An 18,679-nucleotide genomic window follows, 5' to 3' on the forward strand; every position below is an offset into this window, starting at 1 on the left:
TATATCCCATCTTCACCGTAGATCTCGTGTTTGTGTTAGAAATAACGGGATGTGTGCAATATGAAGAAAACAGGATGTTAATTTCGGATTTTATAATCGTTTTTGCTATTCAAAACTTTGACCCTTTGTGGGGCAGGTACCAGAAGGAATGGTCCGTTCTTCACCATATTTATAACAGATCTTGTGTAGATGGAAATATTGAGACGTGCCAAGTCTGAATGGAATTGGATGTTAATTTCTCGCTTTATGAGCTTCATGGATATTCAAAATGTTGACCCTTTGTGGGGAAGGTACCTGAAGGACTGCACCAATATATCTTCATCTTCACACCAGTCCTTGGGTTAGTAAAAATATTGTAATGTGTGTAATTAGAAGAGAACCGGATGCTTATTTCGGATTTTATAATCGTTTTGGTTATTTAAAACGTTGAGTCTTTGTGGAGGAGGTACCAGAAGGAAAGGTTCGATCTCTACCATCTTTATAACAGATCTTGTGTTGATAGAAATATGAGATTTGCCAAGAATAGGATATTAATTTCGTGATTTATGAGCTTCATGAATATTCAAAATTTTGCCCCTTTGTGGAGGAGGTACCAGAAGAATTGGACCGATATATTCCATCTTCACTCCAGACCTTGGGTTAATAAAATATTGTGATGTGTGTAATTTGAAGACAATTGGACTCTAACATCACATTTTATAAGAGTTGTAATTATTCAAAATTTTGACCCTTTGTGGGGAAGGTGCTTGATGGAGTGGACCGATATTGTCAAATTTCACACTGATGCAAATTTTGGGATTTGCAAAGTTGGAGCAAAATCGGTTTATCCTTTCTCTTTCTGTGCAGTAAATTATTTTCTTTGAAATTTTCAAACGTATGTGGGGGAGTTACCAGAAGTAGTAGACCGATATTACCCATCTCCGAACTCGATCTAAGTTTGAGGATAATATTACGATGTACCAAGTTTGGACTAAATCGGATACTCCCTTCGAGAGTTATGGTGCGCGCCAGCCAGACGGACATCGCTAAATCGACTCCAAATGTCCTGAAACGGATTTGGTCCAAAGAGACCTAGGATCCAAAACCGTTATTTCAATGAGGAAAGTTTTGGTCGTATCAAATGTTATATACCCTCTTTATCTACATGGCTGAGGGTAAAACAATTAAAGCCAATCGTAGGAGGGTCTACTCAATCCCACATAAGACCTTGACCCACGTGACCCGAAAGTTTTCATTGAGAAAATCAGAATGGGTTTTTTTCATTGCTAACTATATGGTCGGCATAGTTTTGTTCTGCTGGTATAAAAATTGATGGGCATACATTTAGAAGAAAAAGTCTGGAAAGGAAGTCCTTATGACATCAAGGACCAGACGAAACGACTAAAAATGTGAAATTTTGATGGCATAACTCAATCCAAAGATTGTTGGTACTGAACTGATGTTTATAACAAACGCCATCTAGGCTTCAATTTCGATATTTTTTATTAAGTAGCATACTTTCAGGCGCAAAACTAGCATTTCATTTTTGATGCGGCGACCACAAGTACTCTTTAGAACAGAAAAGAAAAAAAACGTTAATTCAGCTTAGCTCATCTTTTTATGGACTTATGGCCAAATTGAATCTGAAACAAAAAATTACAGCTGATTTAGTTGAAATTTTGGGCAGTCATATTTAAAATACTGTTATATGGGGACTATACCCAATGAGAACCTGTAATGCCAAATTGCAGCTAATTTGTTTTGATGCCGAAAATCAAGAGTTACCGTTGTAGGGGGGCTACACCTTAATGTGAGTCCACATTATATATAGCCTATTTTCAATAACAAACATCATAGAAGGACTACAAACATAAGTGCCAAATTTCATTAATTTTTCTTTATACTTTATTCCAATTTTAGTATCTTTTAGTAATTTTTCGTACACGTATTTCCAAAAATACATCATTGTCTACATCCTACACACCTGTGGCCTATATGCCAAAATTCATAATTTCACATCTATTTTAGTGAAAAATTTAAACAGCTGTCGGACGAGTGGCTTAGAAATGACAGCAGTCTGAAGTTGGTTACAGTTTTTTCATCACACCCTGCATACCCTCTCCAGCCATATGGCTAAGGGTATAACAATTTAATCAAACAAGTCTAAAATAAATTCAAACCAGTGCCTCTTATCACCCTATCCTGAACATGTGATACCCCAATTGCGTTAAAAGAACCTCTAACAAATATCTTAACAAAAAAAAAATTAGTTGCTGTAGATGACAGCAACGAATCCCATTACTAAGTAATGGGTTTCCTAGCCAATTTTCTGGTCATTATTTTATAAGGGAATTTCACACAAAAAAGAGTTTCAACAACAGCTCATGATTTCGATTTTTATTTCGTATATGCTTGTCAGTTTTGTAACATGCTGTTTATACAATAGCTACTCCTTATTTGGTAATAAATAAAATGTATTCTTTAGACGTGTAAATTTTTAAGAGAAACTCAACTTATTTGCATTACCTTATAATGAGTTATTCCTCTAATGTGACTCCCAAACTGTTGGAGCTGGAGCTCTACTATAAATGGAAGTGTTTTGGTACCCCACTCTCATAGCGCAAAGGCTAAGTTGTTCCTTTTCCAAACCTAATTACAGGTCATCATACCCACAAGAGAGATCACAGCGCAGACAGCGCGTGTATGCCAATGTAAACAGTCTATGTAAATTAGAGCACATCAGTAAGAGTGTGTGTGTGTGTGTGTTTGTACTTGTAAATATTAGTTGTCTTGTTTGTTTGTATTTTAATTAAATTATTATGAGATAATATTAACGTTAATATCCTGCCAGCCGCATATCAATGTCATCATATAATAATGCCAAAATATCCCTACAAAGGAATCTACCAACGAACCTACCAATCATCCAAACCGAGCCGGCAAACCAGAAAACCGGTATTGCCAATTTAGTTATATTTACTAGACATGATAGCCGTTTTTCAAAATGTATTTATGTATGTGGATATTAACGAGGGTGGTCGTACGTAATCGTATGTAGTTCCTGGCCAATTTATGTGTTGGAACTTCCTCCCGCCTGATAATCATGCCGCCAACGACGACGACGACTACTACGATGATGATGATGGTTTATGATGACAGCTGCGGACCTCCCTTATTTATATTTAATGGTTATTGACTGGAACTATAATTATTATTTTGAATATTAACATATACACACATACACATTAAGATATCATTGTGTGGAGTATGTGAATATGGAAATATTGTCTATAACATTCCAGCTAATAGAAGGATAATTGTCAATTACGTTATCAGCTGGAAAAAACAGGACAAAAACCAGAACAAATATTGTCCAATGCGAGTTTGAATGTCAAAGGTCATATAAATGTTGTGTGTGTAAACAATAGAAAATGTTAAATTTGCGTTGAATTAAGTAAATATTTGTTACATTACCTTAAAATGTCGGATAGAATTGGAATGGAGTACAAAAATGTTGAAAGGAGCATAAACATACCTGGAAGAAAAAAGAAATTAAATTTTGTGAAATCAGTTTTGATAGAATACAAATTTAGGAAAATCAACATCGATCTTTGAATACCCTCCACAATTTGGAGTGATTTTTGGCAATTTTCCAAAAAAATAAAATCCGTTAAACATTCTGTTAAAATCTTAAAAATTCCGAATGTAGCTTTTAATATTAGGGTATATATACGACGTCATGGACCTGCATAGGCAACTTTTGTCATAAATCAAATGCGAAACTTGAATAAAAAAAAAAATTGGCGAATAATGTTGATAAAATCACAAAAATACCGAATATCGGGAGGTACCGTTATATTATGGCTATACGAAGAAGTGGATTTCACACAGACAATTTTCTGTCATAGCTGTATCATCCGTTATCAACTTCAAATTCCAAATACAAATTTGACACAATTCCAGTGAATAATGTCGCTAAAATCACCAAAGTACCTAATATCAAGAGGTACCGTAATAGGGGGGATATATGAAGACGAGGACTTGCACAGACAATATTCTGTCATAGGCTGTAGCATCCGTTACGGACTTCAAATACCGAATTTAAAACAATTCCGGTGAATAATGTCGCTAAAATCATCGAAATATCGAATATCGGGAGGTACCATTATATGGGGCTATACGACGGCCTGGACCTGCACAGACAATTTTCTGTCATAGTCTGTAGCATCCGTTACGAACTTCAAATACAAAATTTAAAACAATTCCGGTTAATAATGTCGCTAAAATCATCAAAATACTGCATATCGCGAGGTACCATTATATCGGGGCTATACCGAAACGTGGATCTTCATCACCCATTTTCAATATCAAAATTCCTGCAGACATAATACACATTTGAGTAAAATTGTTCGTTTTTTTTCGTTCGGAAGCTAGAGTGATTTCCGTCTATCTGGACGGACATCGCAAAATCGACATAGAATTCTATGCTGATCAAGAATATATATTCTTCGTGGGGTACAAAATGTATATTTCTAGGTGTTACAAACGGAATGACAAACTTAATATACCCTCCATACTATGGTGGAGGGTATAAAAATAGAAAAGAGAGACAGAAAAAAGAGCTTAAGAATATTTTTTTCGAGGACCAATAGAGTCTCAAATCAAGGACACTTTTCAAGGATCAACAAATCCACGGACGTGGATTTTTTAAAAAAGATTTTTTCAACAAATCCACGGACGTGGATTTTTTAAAAATTATTTTTTCAACAAATCCACCAACGTGGACTTTTTAAAAATTATTTTTTCAATAAATCCACTAACGTGGATTTTTTAAAAATTATTTTTTCAACAAATCCACTAACGTGGATCTTTTAAAAATCATTTTTTCAACAAATCCACACACGTGGATTTTTTAAAAATTATTTTTTCAAAAAATCCATAGACGTGGATTTCTTAAAAATTATTTTTTCAACAAATCCATAGACGTGGATTTTTTAAAAATTATTTTTTCAACAAATCCACAGACGTGGATTTTTTAAAAATTATTTTTTCAAACAAATCTACAGACGTGGATTTTTTAAAAATTATTTTTTCAACAAATCCACGGACGTGGATTTTTTAAAAATTATTTTTTCAACAAATCCACGGACGTGGATTTTTTAAAAATTATTTTTTCAACAAATCCACGGACGTGGATTTTTTAAAAATTATTTTTTCAACAAATCCACGGACGTGGATTTTTTAAAAATTATTTTTTCAACAAATCCACGGACGTGGATTTTTTAAAAATTATTTTTTCAACAAATCCACGGACGTGGATCTTTTAAAAATTATTTTTTCAACAAATCCACGGACGTGCATTTTTTAAAAATTATTTTTTCAACAAATCCACGGACGTGGATTTTTTAAAAATTATTTTTTCAACAAATCCACGGACGTGGATTTTTTAAAAATTATTTTTTCAACAAATCCACGGACGTGGATTTTTTAAAAATTATTTTTTCAACAAATCCACGGACGTGGATTTTTTAAAAATTATTTTTTCAACAAATCCACGGACGTGGATTTTTTAAAAATTATTTTTTCAACAAATCCACGGACGTGGATTTTTTAAAAATTATTTTTTCAACAAATCCACGGACGTGGATTTTTTAAAAATTATTTTTTCAACAAATCCACGGACGTGGATTTTTTAAAAATTATTTTTTCAACAAATCCACGGACGTGGATTTTTTAAAAATTATTTTTTCAACAAATCCACAGACGTGGATTTTTTAAAAATTATTTTTTCAACAAATCCACGGACGTGGATTTTTAAAAATTATTTTTTCAACAAATCCACGGACGTGGATTTTTTAAAAATTATTTTTTCAACAAATCCACGGACGTGGATTTTTTAAAAATTATTTTTTCAACAAATCCACGGACGTGGATTTTTTAAAAATTATTTTTTCAACAAATCCACGGACGTGGATTTTTTAAAAATTATTTTTTCAACAAATCAACGGAGCTGGATTTTTTAAAAATTATTTTTTCAACAAATCCACGGACGTGGATTTTTTAAAAATTATTTTTTCAACAAATCCACGGACGTGGATTTTTTAAAAATTATTTTTTCAACAAATCCACGGACGTGGATTTTTTAAAAATTATTTTTTCAACAAATCCACGAACGTGGATTTTTTAAAAATTATTTATTCAACAAACCCACGGACGTGGATTTTTTAAAAATTATTTTTTCAACAAATACCCGGACGTGGATTTTTTAAAAATTATTTTTTCAACAAATCCACGGACGTGGATTTTTTAAAAATTATTTTTTCAACAAATCCATACACGTAAGTTTTTTGAATAATATTTTTTCAAAAAATCCATAGACGTAAGTTTTTTGAATAAAATTTTTTCAAAAAATCCATAGACGTAAGTTTTTTGAATAATATTTTTTCAAAAAATCCACAGACTTGGATTTTTTATAAATTATGTTTTCAAAAAATCCACAGACTTGGATTTTTTATAAATTATGTTTTCTACAAATCCACAAACTTGGATTTGTTGAAAAAATTATTTTTTCAACAAATCCGCATTCGTGGATTTTTTAAAAAATATTTTTTCAAAAAATCCACAGACTTGGATTTTTTATAAATTATGTTTTCAAAAAATTCACAGACTTGGATTTTTTATAAATTATGTTTTCTACAAATCCACAAACTTGGATTTGTTGAAAAAAATATTTTTTCAACAAATCCGCATTCGTGGATTTTTTAAAAAATATTTTTTCAACAAATCCGCATTCATGGATTTTTTAAAAAATATTTTTTCAACAAATCCGCATTCGTGGATTTTTTAAAAAATATTTTTTCAACAAATCCACGGACGTGGATTTTTTAAAAACAATTTTTTCAACAAATCCACGGACGTGGATTTTTTAAAATAGATTTTTTCAACAAATCCGCGGACATGGATTTTTTAAAACGACTTTTTAATAAATCCACAGACGTGGATTTTTTAAAAAATATTTTTTCAACAAATCCACTGACGTGGATTTTTTAAAATAGATTTTTTCAACAAATCCACGGACATGGATTTTTTAAAAACGATTTTTTTCAACAAATCCACGGACGCGGATTTTTTAAAAATGATTTTTTCAACAAATCCACGGACGTGGATTTTTTAAAAATGATTTTTTCAACAAATCCACGGACGTGGATTTTTTAAAAATGATTTTTTCAACAAATCCACGGACGTGGATTTTTTAAAAAAGATTTTTTCAACAAATCCACAGTCGTGGATTTTTTAAAAACTATTTTTTAATAAATCCACAGACGTGGATTTTTTAAAAACTATTTTTTAATAAATCCACAGACGTGGATTTTTTAAAAACTATTTTTTAATAAATCCACAGACGTGGATTTTTTAAAAAAGATTTTTTCAACAAATCCACAGACGTGGATTTTTTAAAAAGATTTTTTCAACAAATCCACAGACGTGGATTTTTTAAAAAAGATTTTTTCAACAAATCCACAGACGTGGATTTTTTAAAAAAGATTTTTTCAACAAATCCACAGACGTGGATTTTTTAAAAAAGATTTTTTCAACAAATCCACAGACGTGGATTTTTTAAAAAAGATTTTTTCAACAAATCCACAGACGTGGATTTTTTAAAAAAGATTTTTTAATAAATCTACAGACGTGGATTTTTAAAAAAGATTTTTTAATAAATCTACAGACGTGGATTTTTTAAAAATTATTTTTTAATAAATCTACAGACGTGGATTTTTTAAAAATTATTTTTTAATAAATCTACAGACGTGGATTTTTTAAAAATTATTTTTTAATAAATCTACAGACGTGGATTTTTTAAAAATTATTTTTTAATAAATCCACAGACATGGGTTTTTTAAAAAATATTTTTTCAAATAATTTTCAACAAATCCGCATTCGTGGATTTTTTAAAAAATATTTTTTAATAAATCTACAGACGTGGATTTTTTAAAAAAGATTTTTTAATAAATCTACAGACGTGGATTTTTTAAAAATTATTTTTTAATAAATCTACAGACGTGGATTTTTTAAAAATTATTTTTTAATAAATCTACAGACGTGGATTTTTAAAAATTATTTTTTAATAAATCTACAGACGTGGATTTTTTAAAAATTATTTTTTAATAAATCCACAGACATGGGTTTTTTAAAAATATTTTTTCAAATAATTTTCAACAAATCCGCATTCGTGGATTTTTTAAAAAATATTTTTTCAACAAATCCACGGACGTGGATTTTTTAAAAACGATTTTTTCAACAAATCCACGGACGTGGATTTTTTAAAATAGATTTTTTCAACAAATCCACGGGCATGCATTTTTTAAAAACGATTTTTTTCAACAAATCCACGGACGTGGATTTTTTAAAAATGATTTTTTCAACAAATCCACGGACGTGGATTTTTTAAAAAAGATTTTTTCAACAAATCCACAGTCGTGGATTTTTTAAAAACTATTTTTTAATAAATCCACAGACGTGGATTTTTTAAAAAATATTTTTTAATAAATCCACAGACGTGGATTTTTTAAAAAAGATTTTTTCAACAAATCCACAGACGTGGATTTTTTAAAAAAGATTTTTTCAACAAATCCACAGACGTGGATTTTTTAAAAAAGATTTTTTCAACAAATCCACAGGCGTGGATTTTTTAAAAAAGATTTTTTCAACAAATCCACAGACGTGGATTTTTTAAAAAGATTTTTTCCACAAATCCACAGACGTGGATTTTTTAAAAAAGATTTTTTCCACAAATCCACAGACGTGGATTTTTTAAAAAAGATTTTTTAATAAATCTACAGACGTGGATTTTTTAAAAAAGATTTTTTAATAAATCTACAGACGTGGATTTTTTAAAAATTATTTTTAATAAATCTACAGACGTGGATTTTTTAAAAATTATTTTTTAATAAATCTGCAGACGTGGATTTTTTAAAAATTATTTTTTAATAAATCTACAGACGTGGATTTTTTAAAAATTATTTTTTAATAAATCCACAGATATGGGTTTTTTAAAAAATATTTTTTCAACAAATCCACAGATATGGGTTTTTTAAAAAATATTTTTTCAACAAATCCACAGACATGGGTTTTTTAAAAAATATTTTTTCAACAAATCCACAGACATGGGTTTTTTAAAAATTATTTTTTAATAAATCCACAGACATGGATTTTTTAAAAATTATTTTTTCAACAAATCCACAGACGTGGATTTTTTAAAAATTATTTTTTAATAAATCCACAGACATGGATTTTTTAAAAAATATTTTTTCAACAAATCCACAGACATGGATTTTTTAAAAAATATTTTTTCAACAAATCCACAGACATGGATTTTTTTAAAAATATTTTTTCAACAAATCCACAGACATGGATTTTTTAAAAAATATTTTTTCAACAAATCCACAGACATGGATTTTTAAAAAAATATTTTTTCAACAAATCCACAAACATGGATTTTTTAAAAATTTTTTTTCAACAAATCCTCTTGCGTGGATTTTTCAAAAAATATTTTGTTAACGAATCCAAAGACTTGGATTTTTTTAAAAAATATTTTTTCAACAAATCCACAGACATGGATTTTTTAAATATTATTTTTTAATAAATCCACAGACATGGATTTTTTAAAAAATATTTTTTCAACAAATCCACAGACATGGATTTTTTAAAAAATATTTTTTCAACCAAATCCACAGACATGGATTTTTTAAAAAATATTTTTTCAACAAATCCACAAACATGGATTTTTTAAAAAATATTTTTTCAACACATCCTCTTACGTGGATTTTTCAAAAAATATTTTGTTAACGTATCCAAAGACTTGGATTTTTTAAAAAAATATTTTTTCAACAAATCCTCTGACGTGAATTTTTTAAAAAATATTTTTTCAACAAATCCTCCTGCTTTACAAAAATGGTCAAATTGAAATCTCTCCCAAAGGTATTGTAAAATATTTTAAATCCTTTAATTGTTAATGTCTGTTTTTCAAACTCACATTTCAATTTCATATCTTCGGCTGCTTAAATTTTTCCCCTGTGTCTTATAAAGCCATTATTATGTCTTTCTCTCATTTTTTGTTGCTTTTAGTGTTGGCCTCGTTATCCTATTTTGGATGTCAGAGTTAACAACAATGTATCGTGTAATGTAATGCTGCTGCAATATTAACACCACCATCGTCGTTGTCCTCATCATCATCAGCAACCTCTCTATTTCGATGGCATCCATGCACAACCAAACAACAAGATTTTTATGAAATGAAGAGATTCCTTGGTTTTTTGGTTGGCTTAGCCGGTTGCTGTGTTATGGAGTGTATCCTGGGCTGAAGGTTAACCAAAACTAACACTTTAATAGACCACATCCTCTAGTTAGAATTGCAGAAAATAAAAAGCAGACCCCCTCCCAAAACTTTGTTGTAATGTTGATGATCATTGTCATCAACAGCAACAACAACGTTATGGTGCTTAACGAGAAATGGTTGAGAATAATAAAGACAAAAAACACATTATTGGCACTTCTGGCCCCAGAGGAGGTAGGTAGTCGGACTGGTTGTTCAAAAACTCATAATTATGTCTAACACCAAACAACACACAACAATTTAATATTTTTTGGGGAGAAGTTCTTTTTTCAATTTAAGTAGAGATTTGTTGAAATAGAGGACATCATTTCAATTAAAAATAAACAAGAAGCCGAGATTTTTTCTGGATTGCTTAGCACTTACAAGCTATATAAGATAAGCGGATTATTTAATGGTTTTTGTGATCACGACTTTTAAGCCAAGTTGTGGTCAAAGACTTTGCTGTATTAATAAATTATTTTAATACCAAAAGTTATAAATGGTATACAGGGCGAGATGAAAAAACTGCAACCAACTTCAGACTGCTGTCATTTCTAAGTCCGACCGATGTTAAAATTATTCCAGTGACAGCTCATTATATTGTTAACAAGCGTACAAAAGCATTTTGGTGAGAATTTTCCACAAAAAAAGTTTTTCGTGATGGAATTTAAGCGTGATAGTGTGATTTCTTTATATTTGGCTGGAAAAACAGAAGTGGCTATCGTTAGAGCACTCCAGCATTTAAATGTGAATAAATCTTTTGTGTCTCGTACCATCGCTCGTTACCGTGATACTGGTGGTGTAGCCCGACGTCAAGGAAGTGGACGGAAGAAAACAGCAACATCAGCAGAATTAGTTCGAAAAGTAAAGAAACGATTTGATCGAAACCCGCGTCGCAGTAACCATTCGGCAAATATTGAAAAAATGAGCTCGGGGTAAAGCCATTGAAATTCCAAAAAGTGCAAGAATTTACACCGCAACAGGAAGAAAAAAAACTCAAAGAGCTAAAGAGTTGATTCACTTGCCCGAAAGTGGAGAACTGCCGAATTTGATTTTCGTTGTCCAGCAGTTTGTAAAGAAACAAAATGATCGTGTTTACTTGCCAAAGAGGTCACTGAAAATGTGCACCTTTGGTTGGCCACCAGAACTCAAGCGCCGGTCATGGTGATGATGTGGGCCGCCACAACAGCCGATGGTCGCTCTCCGCTTGTATTATTCGACCGTGGCATTTAATTCAACAGAATAAATGCCGAATACTATCGCGAAAGTATTCTGGAGGGTGTATTAAAGCCTTAGGCACGCAAACATTTCGGCCGCAGACCTTTTTTTTTGAGAGTTTTGTCTTTCTAAATCTTGGACTATATGTGGGGAGGTACAAGAAGAAATGCTCCGATCTCTTCCATCTTTATAACAGATCTTATGTTGATGGAAATATTGAAATGTGCAAAGTTTGAATGGAATCGGATTTTAATTTCGCGTTTTATGATTTTCATGGATATTTAAAATGTTGATCTTTAAGGGGAAGATACCAGAAGGAGTAAATCGATACATCTCATCTCCACAGCAGACCGTGTGTTAGTAGAAATAATCGGATGTGTGAAACATGAAGAGTGCCGGGTGCTTATTTCGGATTGTATAATCGTTTTGGTTATTCAAAACTTTGACCCTTTGTGGGGGAGGTACCGAAAGGAATTGTCTGATCTCTACCGTCTGTATAACATATCCTGTGTTGATAGAAATATTTAGATGTGCCGAGTCTGATTAGAAACGGATATTAATTTCGGGTTTTGTGAGCTTAATGGATATTCAAAATTTCGACATTTGTGGGGGATGTACCAGAAGGAGTGGACCGATATATTCCACCTTAACACCAGACCTTGGGTTAATATAAATATTGGGATGTATGACATTTGAAGACATTCGGACCCTTACAACATATATTATAAAAGTTGTAAATATTCAAAATTTTGACCCTTTGTGTGGGAGGTACTTGATGGAGTAGACCGATATTGTCCATTTTCGCACCTGACCTAGCACTGACGCAAATATTGGGATTTGCAAAGAAGAAATTCTATAATAGTTTAAAAACATATATTCCAAAAGACGAATTTCATTCTTGCATTTAATCTCTGTTTTTTGTGAGGGGTTGACTCAGTGTGCCGGGTGCAAACTGTTGAGAACTTGAAAATTCCAAGGTATATCACCACCTAAACAAAGCTATATTCCTGTTTAAATCTTTAAAAATTGGTAAATTAATGAAAATGTTATAACGTTTTGTGCTTTTTGTTACTTTTCCAAACATTTTAATAATGAGCTTTCAAAAATTCTCCTTAATGATACCCATTGTAATGCGAAATTTGAAATGTTCTTTTTCGTATTGGTTATAGCAATTTGCACCGTTTAAAAATTTTCTTACTCTTAACTTTTGAAGTTCCGATTGTTCCAGATTATATCGATCAGTCATAAACAGTGTCGTGCCATTTTTCATTTTTTATTACTTTGCGTACCCTTACAACCCTCATAACCCCATGCTATAGATCCCAGCTTTACCCATTTCGTCTGCACTTTCATATATCACTTCTGAAAGGAAAGCCAGTTTCTGAATGTCGATGAACCGCTGATTTCATTGATTTCGTACTTGCAGATCAGTCACGTGCAATTCGCAACAAAGTGTTCGACCACCATAAAATTCCCTTTTCCATGTAAAATTTACAAAAAGGAATAAATTTGAAGGAATCGCTCCTAGGACTCTACTCTCGTACGTCACAGTGCTGGGCATCAATACGTAAGCTATTCCTTTATATTCCTAAATTTCCAATATTTTGAAAACCCAATGACATTCCATTTATAACTGTTTGAAGTCCATTCAACACCCAATTAAACTTTGATTTTCAGCTAATTGTACCCCAAATTCCGTAAATAATCCTCTAATGTTTAGTAAGTCCATATAACGGTTTAAAGAAAATACGGGCTTATGGTTGCGTTTCACCACTCCCTACTACTGCCAGCATTCACGTCTGTTTTCACTGACGTTTTTGATTTTTTCTAATTTCTCCTTTTACATGTATCCATTTACGTGGCCAAATCAAAGACTGCGACAGTGGCACTCAACGGGTCATTACGTTCGGTAAGAAGTGTTTACGTTTGTGCCACCGGGCTGCTGGTAGTTGTGTTTCAAATACGTTTTTCCCTATTAACAAGGAATACCCTCTCCCATTCCGGCTCACGTACCAAATGCCCTGCTCTACTGTCACTTGCAACAATCTCAACCAGTTCACGCTGTTAGTCATGTCAACAAAATACCTGCTGGCTTTCGAAGGGGGGAGAATGGAACTACTCGTAATTCGATTTGACATTGGGGAGAAATTCGCTTTAATAACTGTCCCGATAACAACGGGTAAGAGTGTGTGATGGGGATTTTGGGAGTTTGGAAAAGAGAATTAGTTGCTTAATAAAATGTGAAAAGAAAGGGGATTTAAAAAGCAGCAGGGATTACATTTACAAAGAAGTCTGCTGAAAAACATATGTTTAATTCGATCTTTAATAATTTATATTAAAATACCCAATATGGTAAAAATTAAATTGCATTATGAGAATCAATAATGTTTACCTTTGTTTTTTAAGTTTTCTAACTACCCGATTACACATTATGTTAGGGTCACATGTACAGTGACTTTTCATAATTTATAATTTATATTTTTATAACATACTTTAAGGAGCTCCCAACACCTTTATGCCCTCCAACTTGGAAAGGAGGGTGTATTAAATTTGTCATTCCGTTTGTAACATCCCTAAACAATCATCGTAGACTCCATAAAGTATACACAGGGTGGGATAAAAAAACTGCAACAAACGCCATAATTTTTACATTTTTATAAATTTTATTGACTGAAAGTAAAAAATGTCGGAAATAGCATCACATATTGGAATAAGTTTAGATTTGTTCGAATTGGTCACCTTTGGCACGAATTATGACCTTCAAACGGCCAATGAAACCATCACACGCTGCCCGAATGTTGCTCTGCGGTATTCAAGCCCATTCCCGGCGAAGCGCTTGCTTGAAGTGATCGACACTTTGGTGTTTTTTAGTGCCAACCTTGCTTTCCAAAATACTCCAGACATAATAGTCCAACGGATTGGTATCCGGAGATTTTGGTGGCCATTGTGCACTGGAAATGAAGCGAGAAACCTCATTTTGTAACCATTATTGGGTGGCGCGTGCTGAGTGCGATGGTGCTGGGTCCTGTTGGAATGTTCAAGGTATGCGGCCAAAATGTTTGCTTGTCCAAGGTTTTAATACACTCTCCAGAATATTTTCGCGATAATATTCGGCATTAATTCTGATGCCACGATCGATTAATATAAGCGGAGAGCGACCATCGGATGTTATGGTGGCCCACACTATCACCATGGCCGGCGCTTGACTTCCGGTGGCCAACCGAAGGTGCACATTTTCAGCTGACCTCTTTGGCAAGTAAACACGATCAAACACGTTTGTTTACAAACTCCTGGACAACGAATGGTTTCTCTTTGGAGAAAACCAAATTCGACATTTCACCACTTTCGGCCAAGCGAACCAACTCTATTTTCTTTCAGTTGAAGTGTAAGTTCTTGGACTTTTTGGAATTTCAATGGCTTCACCCCGAGCTCATTTTTCAATATTTGCCAAATGGAATATTGCGATATGTTCATCTCACGAGCCATTTTTCGGCCACTGCGACGCGGGTTACGATCAAATCGCTTCTTTACTTTTCGAACCATTTCTGCTGATGTTGCTGTTTTCCTACGTCCACTTATTTGACGTCGGTCTACGCTACCAGTATCACGGTAACGAGCGATGGTACGAGACACAAAGGATTTATTCACATTTAAATGCTGGAGTGGTCTAACGATAGCCACTTGTGGTTTTCCAGCCAAATATAAAGAAATCACACTATCGCGCTTGAATTCCATCAGGAATAACTTTTATTCTGGAAAATTCTCACCAAAATGCTTTTGTACGCTTGTAAAGAATATAATGAGCTGTCACTGGAAAATTTTTAACAGCTGGCTTAGAAATGACAGCAGTCTGATGTTGGTTGCAGTTTTTTCATCTCACCGTGTATATTTATTTACACTTTACTCCAAATCGTGCCTGGTTCAAAGTGCAATTGTTTAAAGTCCCTAAAAGTATGCTATTAGATGAGTATAACATGATGTCTAATCAACCCACCTTAACCTTAATTCTCTTCCTCTTTTTTTAGTTATCACTGCTAATGACTGTTTGTAACAAGCATTCACAATATATTGAATCTGACCAGAACTTGTCATCGAACTACTGCTTCTTCCACTTTTCTTTCTTAGTGGCATAGTGACATTTACAATGTTATGGTTATGGACATTCGTGGTTACGTGTTTGCTTCAGTCTTCAGGGAATTCAGTGGGTGACAAATGTGTACAAACTTATGCTTGTGTCCAAAACCATTCAGTTTTAGAGTCAGTTATGGTCCATAATCCGACTTTAGGGGAGGGGAATACCTTCCTGGTCTTCTATGATAAGATGTTCTTGGTTTCTATGAATAGCCCCTATAGTGTTCAAAGAAAGGGGCTTCTCGTTTTTTATAGATGGCCAGAAGGTCTTCTCACAGAAGGCAAAAAAAGCTTGTCCTATTCACATAGAAGGAGCAGGCAAAATAGAAAAGGTCTCCCATAAGAAAACTATGAAATATCGTCCTGGTCTTCTACGAGAAAACCTTCCTGGTCTTCCATGAGAAGACCTCCGGGTCTTCCGCCGGGTATTCTATGAGCTGACTTTCCTGGTCGTCTATGAAAAACCTTCCTGGTCTTCTACGATAAAACCTTCTAGCTCTTCTATGAGAAGACCTCAGGCTACTCTATGAGAAGACCTCCGGGTCTTGTACGAGAAGACCATCTTCTGGTCTTCTATGAGAATAACTTTTGGTCTTCTATGAGAAGACCTCCTCGACTTTATTGTGAAAATCCAGCAGTTCTTCTATGAGAAGACGTTCTTCTGGTATTTTATGAAAATACCTTCTTCTGGACTTCTATGAGATCAGAAAAAGTCTCCTGGTCTTCTATGAGAATACCTTTTGGTCTGCTATGAGAAGACCTTATGGATTTTTATGAGAAAACCTAGCAGTTCTTCTATGAGAAGACCTTCTTCTGGTCTTCTATGAGAAGACCTTCTGGTCTTCTGTGAGAAGACCTTCCTGGCTTTCCATGAGGAAGCCTTCCATGAGAAAGCCTTACTGGTCTCCTATGAGAAGACCTCCAGGTCTTCTATGACCTCCGGGTCTTCTATGACCTCCGGGTCTTCTAGGAGAAGACTTCCGGGTCTTCTAAGAGAAGACCTCCAGGACATTTTTTGGGTCTTCTATAATAAAAATACCTTTTTCTAGGCTTCTATGAGAAGACCCTCTAGTCTTCTACGATAAGACCTTCAGGACTTTTATACCCCTTCTTTTTCCTCGGATCTTCTTCCGTGAGAGGATATTCTGGTCTTCCAAGACAAAAGATATTTAGATATACCAAGTTGGAAAAGAATCGCTAACTTGTTTCGCAAGTTATGACAGATAACATTCACAACAGTTCTTGTGTTAGCAAAATGTTTGTGTGTGCGAAATTTGAAGAGAGTTGGATGCCTTTTTCGTTTTCGTTTTGTTTTTCAAAATCTTGAACCCTATATGGGGGAGGTACCAGAAGAAATGGTCCGATCCCTCCCATCTTTATAACAGATCTTGTGTTGATGGAAATATTGAGATGTACCAAGTCCGAATGGAATCGGATATTAATTTGACGTTTTATGAGCTTCAAGTGTATTTTGTGGGGGAGGTACCAAAGGGAATAGACCATATATCCCATCTTCACAGCTGATCTTGTATTAGTAGAAATAATAAGATGTGTGAAATTAGAAGAGAACCGGATGTTTATTTCGGATTTTATAATCGGTTGGTTATTTAAAATTGTGACCCTTTGTGGGGGGAGATACCAGAGGGAATGGTCCGATCTCTACCATCTTTATAACATATCTTTTGTTGGTGGAAATATGACATGTGCCAAGTCTGAATGGAATCGGATGTTAATTTCGTGTTTTTTGAGCTGCATGAAAATTTAAAAAGAAGGAGTGAACCAATATATTTCATCTTCACACCAGACCTTGGTTAATATAAATATTGTGATGTGTGTAATTTGAAGACAATCGGACTCTTACATCACATGTAATAAGAGTTACAATTATTCAGAATGTTCACCCTTTGTGGGGGAGGTACTGGATGGAGTGGGCCGATACCCATTTTTGCACCTGATGTACCAAGTGACGATGTACCAAGTTTGGACCAAATCGGATACTCCCTTCGAGTATCCGGATTTGGTGCAAAGAGACCTAAAACCTTTAATTTTATGAGGCACGTTTTGGCCGTATCAAATGATATATACCATATCTAGCCATATTGCTGAGGATATAATTATACTAGAAGTTCTTAGCATTTTCAGTGTCGCCCGGTGCAATACGACATAAAAAAAGTAATTCACCTCAAATAACTTTCCAGTCGTACCAGCCAAAAGTTAACACAATTTAATATATGTTTTTAGGCCACACTTGCCCCTAACTAAGGCGATTACTTTCAATTCCCTGTTTGCCAGAAATTACGAATAACAACAACAACAACACCAACAACAACATTCCATAATGATGTTTAATAAATAATGAAACAACATTTTGTGGAAAAGTGAAACAAGAAATTGAAATGGTATAGCACGTTTTTATGGCCACATTACGAAGGGACCCGAAGAGGGAGCATAAATCTAAGACACACACAACATAAAAACACGGAATGACCCCTCTGCCATCCCCACACAGATACAAAAAGAGGAGGACAGGACGTAAGATAGTGTCTATCTACTCGTCAACAACAAAATAACAACAAAAACGAACGACATCAAAAATGAATCTTCTTCCTTTCTTTTTCCATTGAAAACTGTTAACAATACCCCCAGCAACATAAACAATTTATCATTTGACTGTAGGTCGGTCGGTCTCTCTGTCGACCGGTCTGTCCAAACATTCTCGCTTCCAGTTCTTCAAAATAATGCAATTCTGGGATTCCATATTTTCACGTTGTTTGTGTGGATGTGTGTGTGTGTGTGTTTGCATGTTTGTTCCGTTAACATTGACCTTCAAATGAAATTTAAAAAAAAAACTGAGAGAAAAATGTTTATTTCATATCTGTTTTAAACAATGTCCGTCCATCGGGGTCCCCACCATGTCCTCCTCCCAGCATTCATTTGCTAGCAAGACCCTCTTCTGTCTGCTTGGATTTGTTATTCGAA

General features: G+C 33.6%; 1 protein-coding gene across 1 annotated transcript in view; it reads right to left on the bottom strand.

The window, feature by feature from the left end:
* Positions 1-18,679, bottom strand: part of LOC101893044 (uncharacterized) — a 365,837-nt gene that overhangs the window by 316,597 nt on the left and 30,561 nt on the right. The window lies entirely within an intron of this gene.

Source organism: Musca domestica, unplaced genomic scaffold (assembly GCF_030504385.1).
Source record: "Musca domestica strain aabys unplaced genomic scaffold, Musca_domestica.polishedcontigs.V.1.1 2, whole genome shotgun sequence".
In the NCBI taxonomy this organism is placed as follows: domain Eukaryota; kingdom Metazoa; phylum Arthropoda; class Insecta; order Diptera; family Muscidae; genus Musca; species Musca domestica.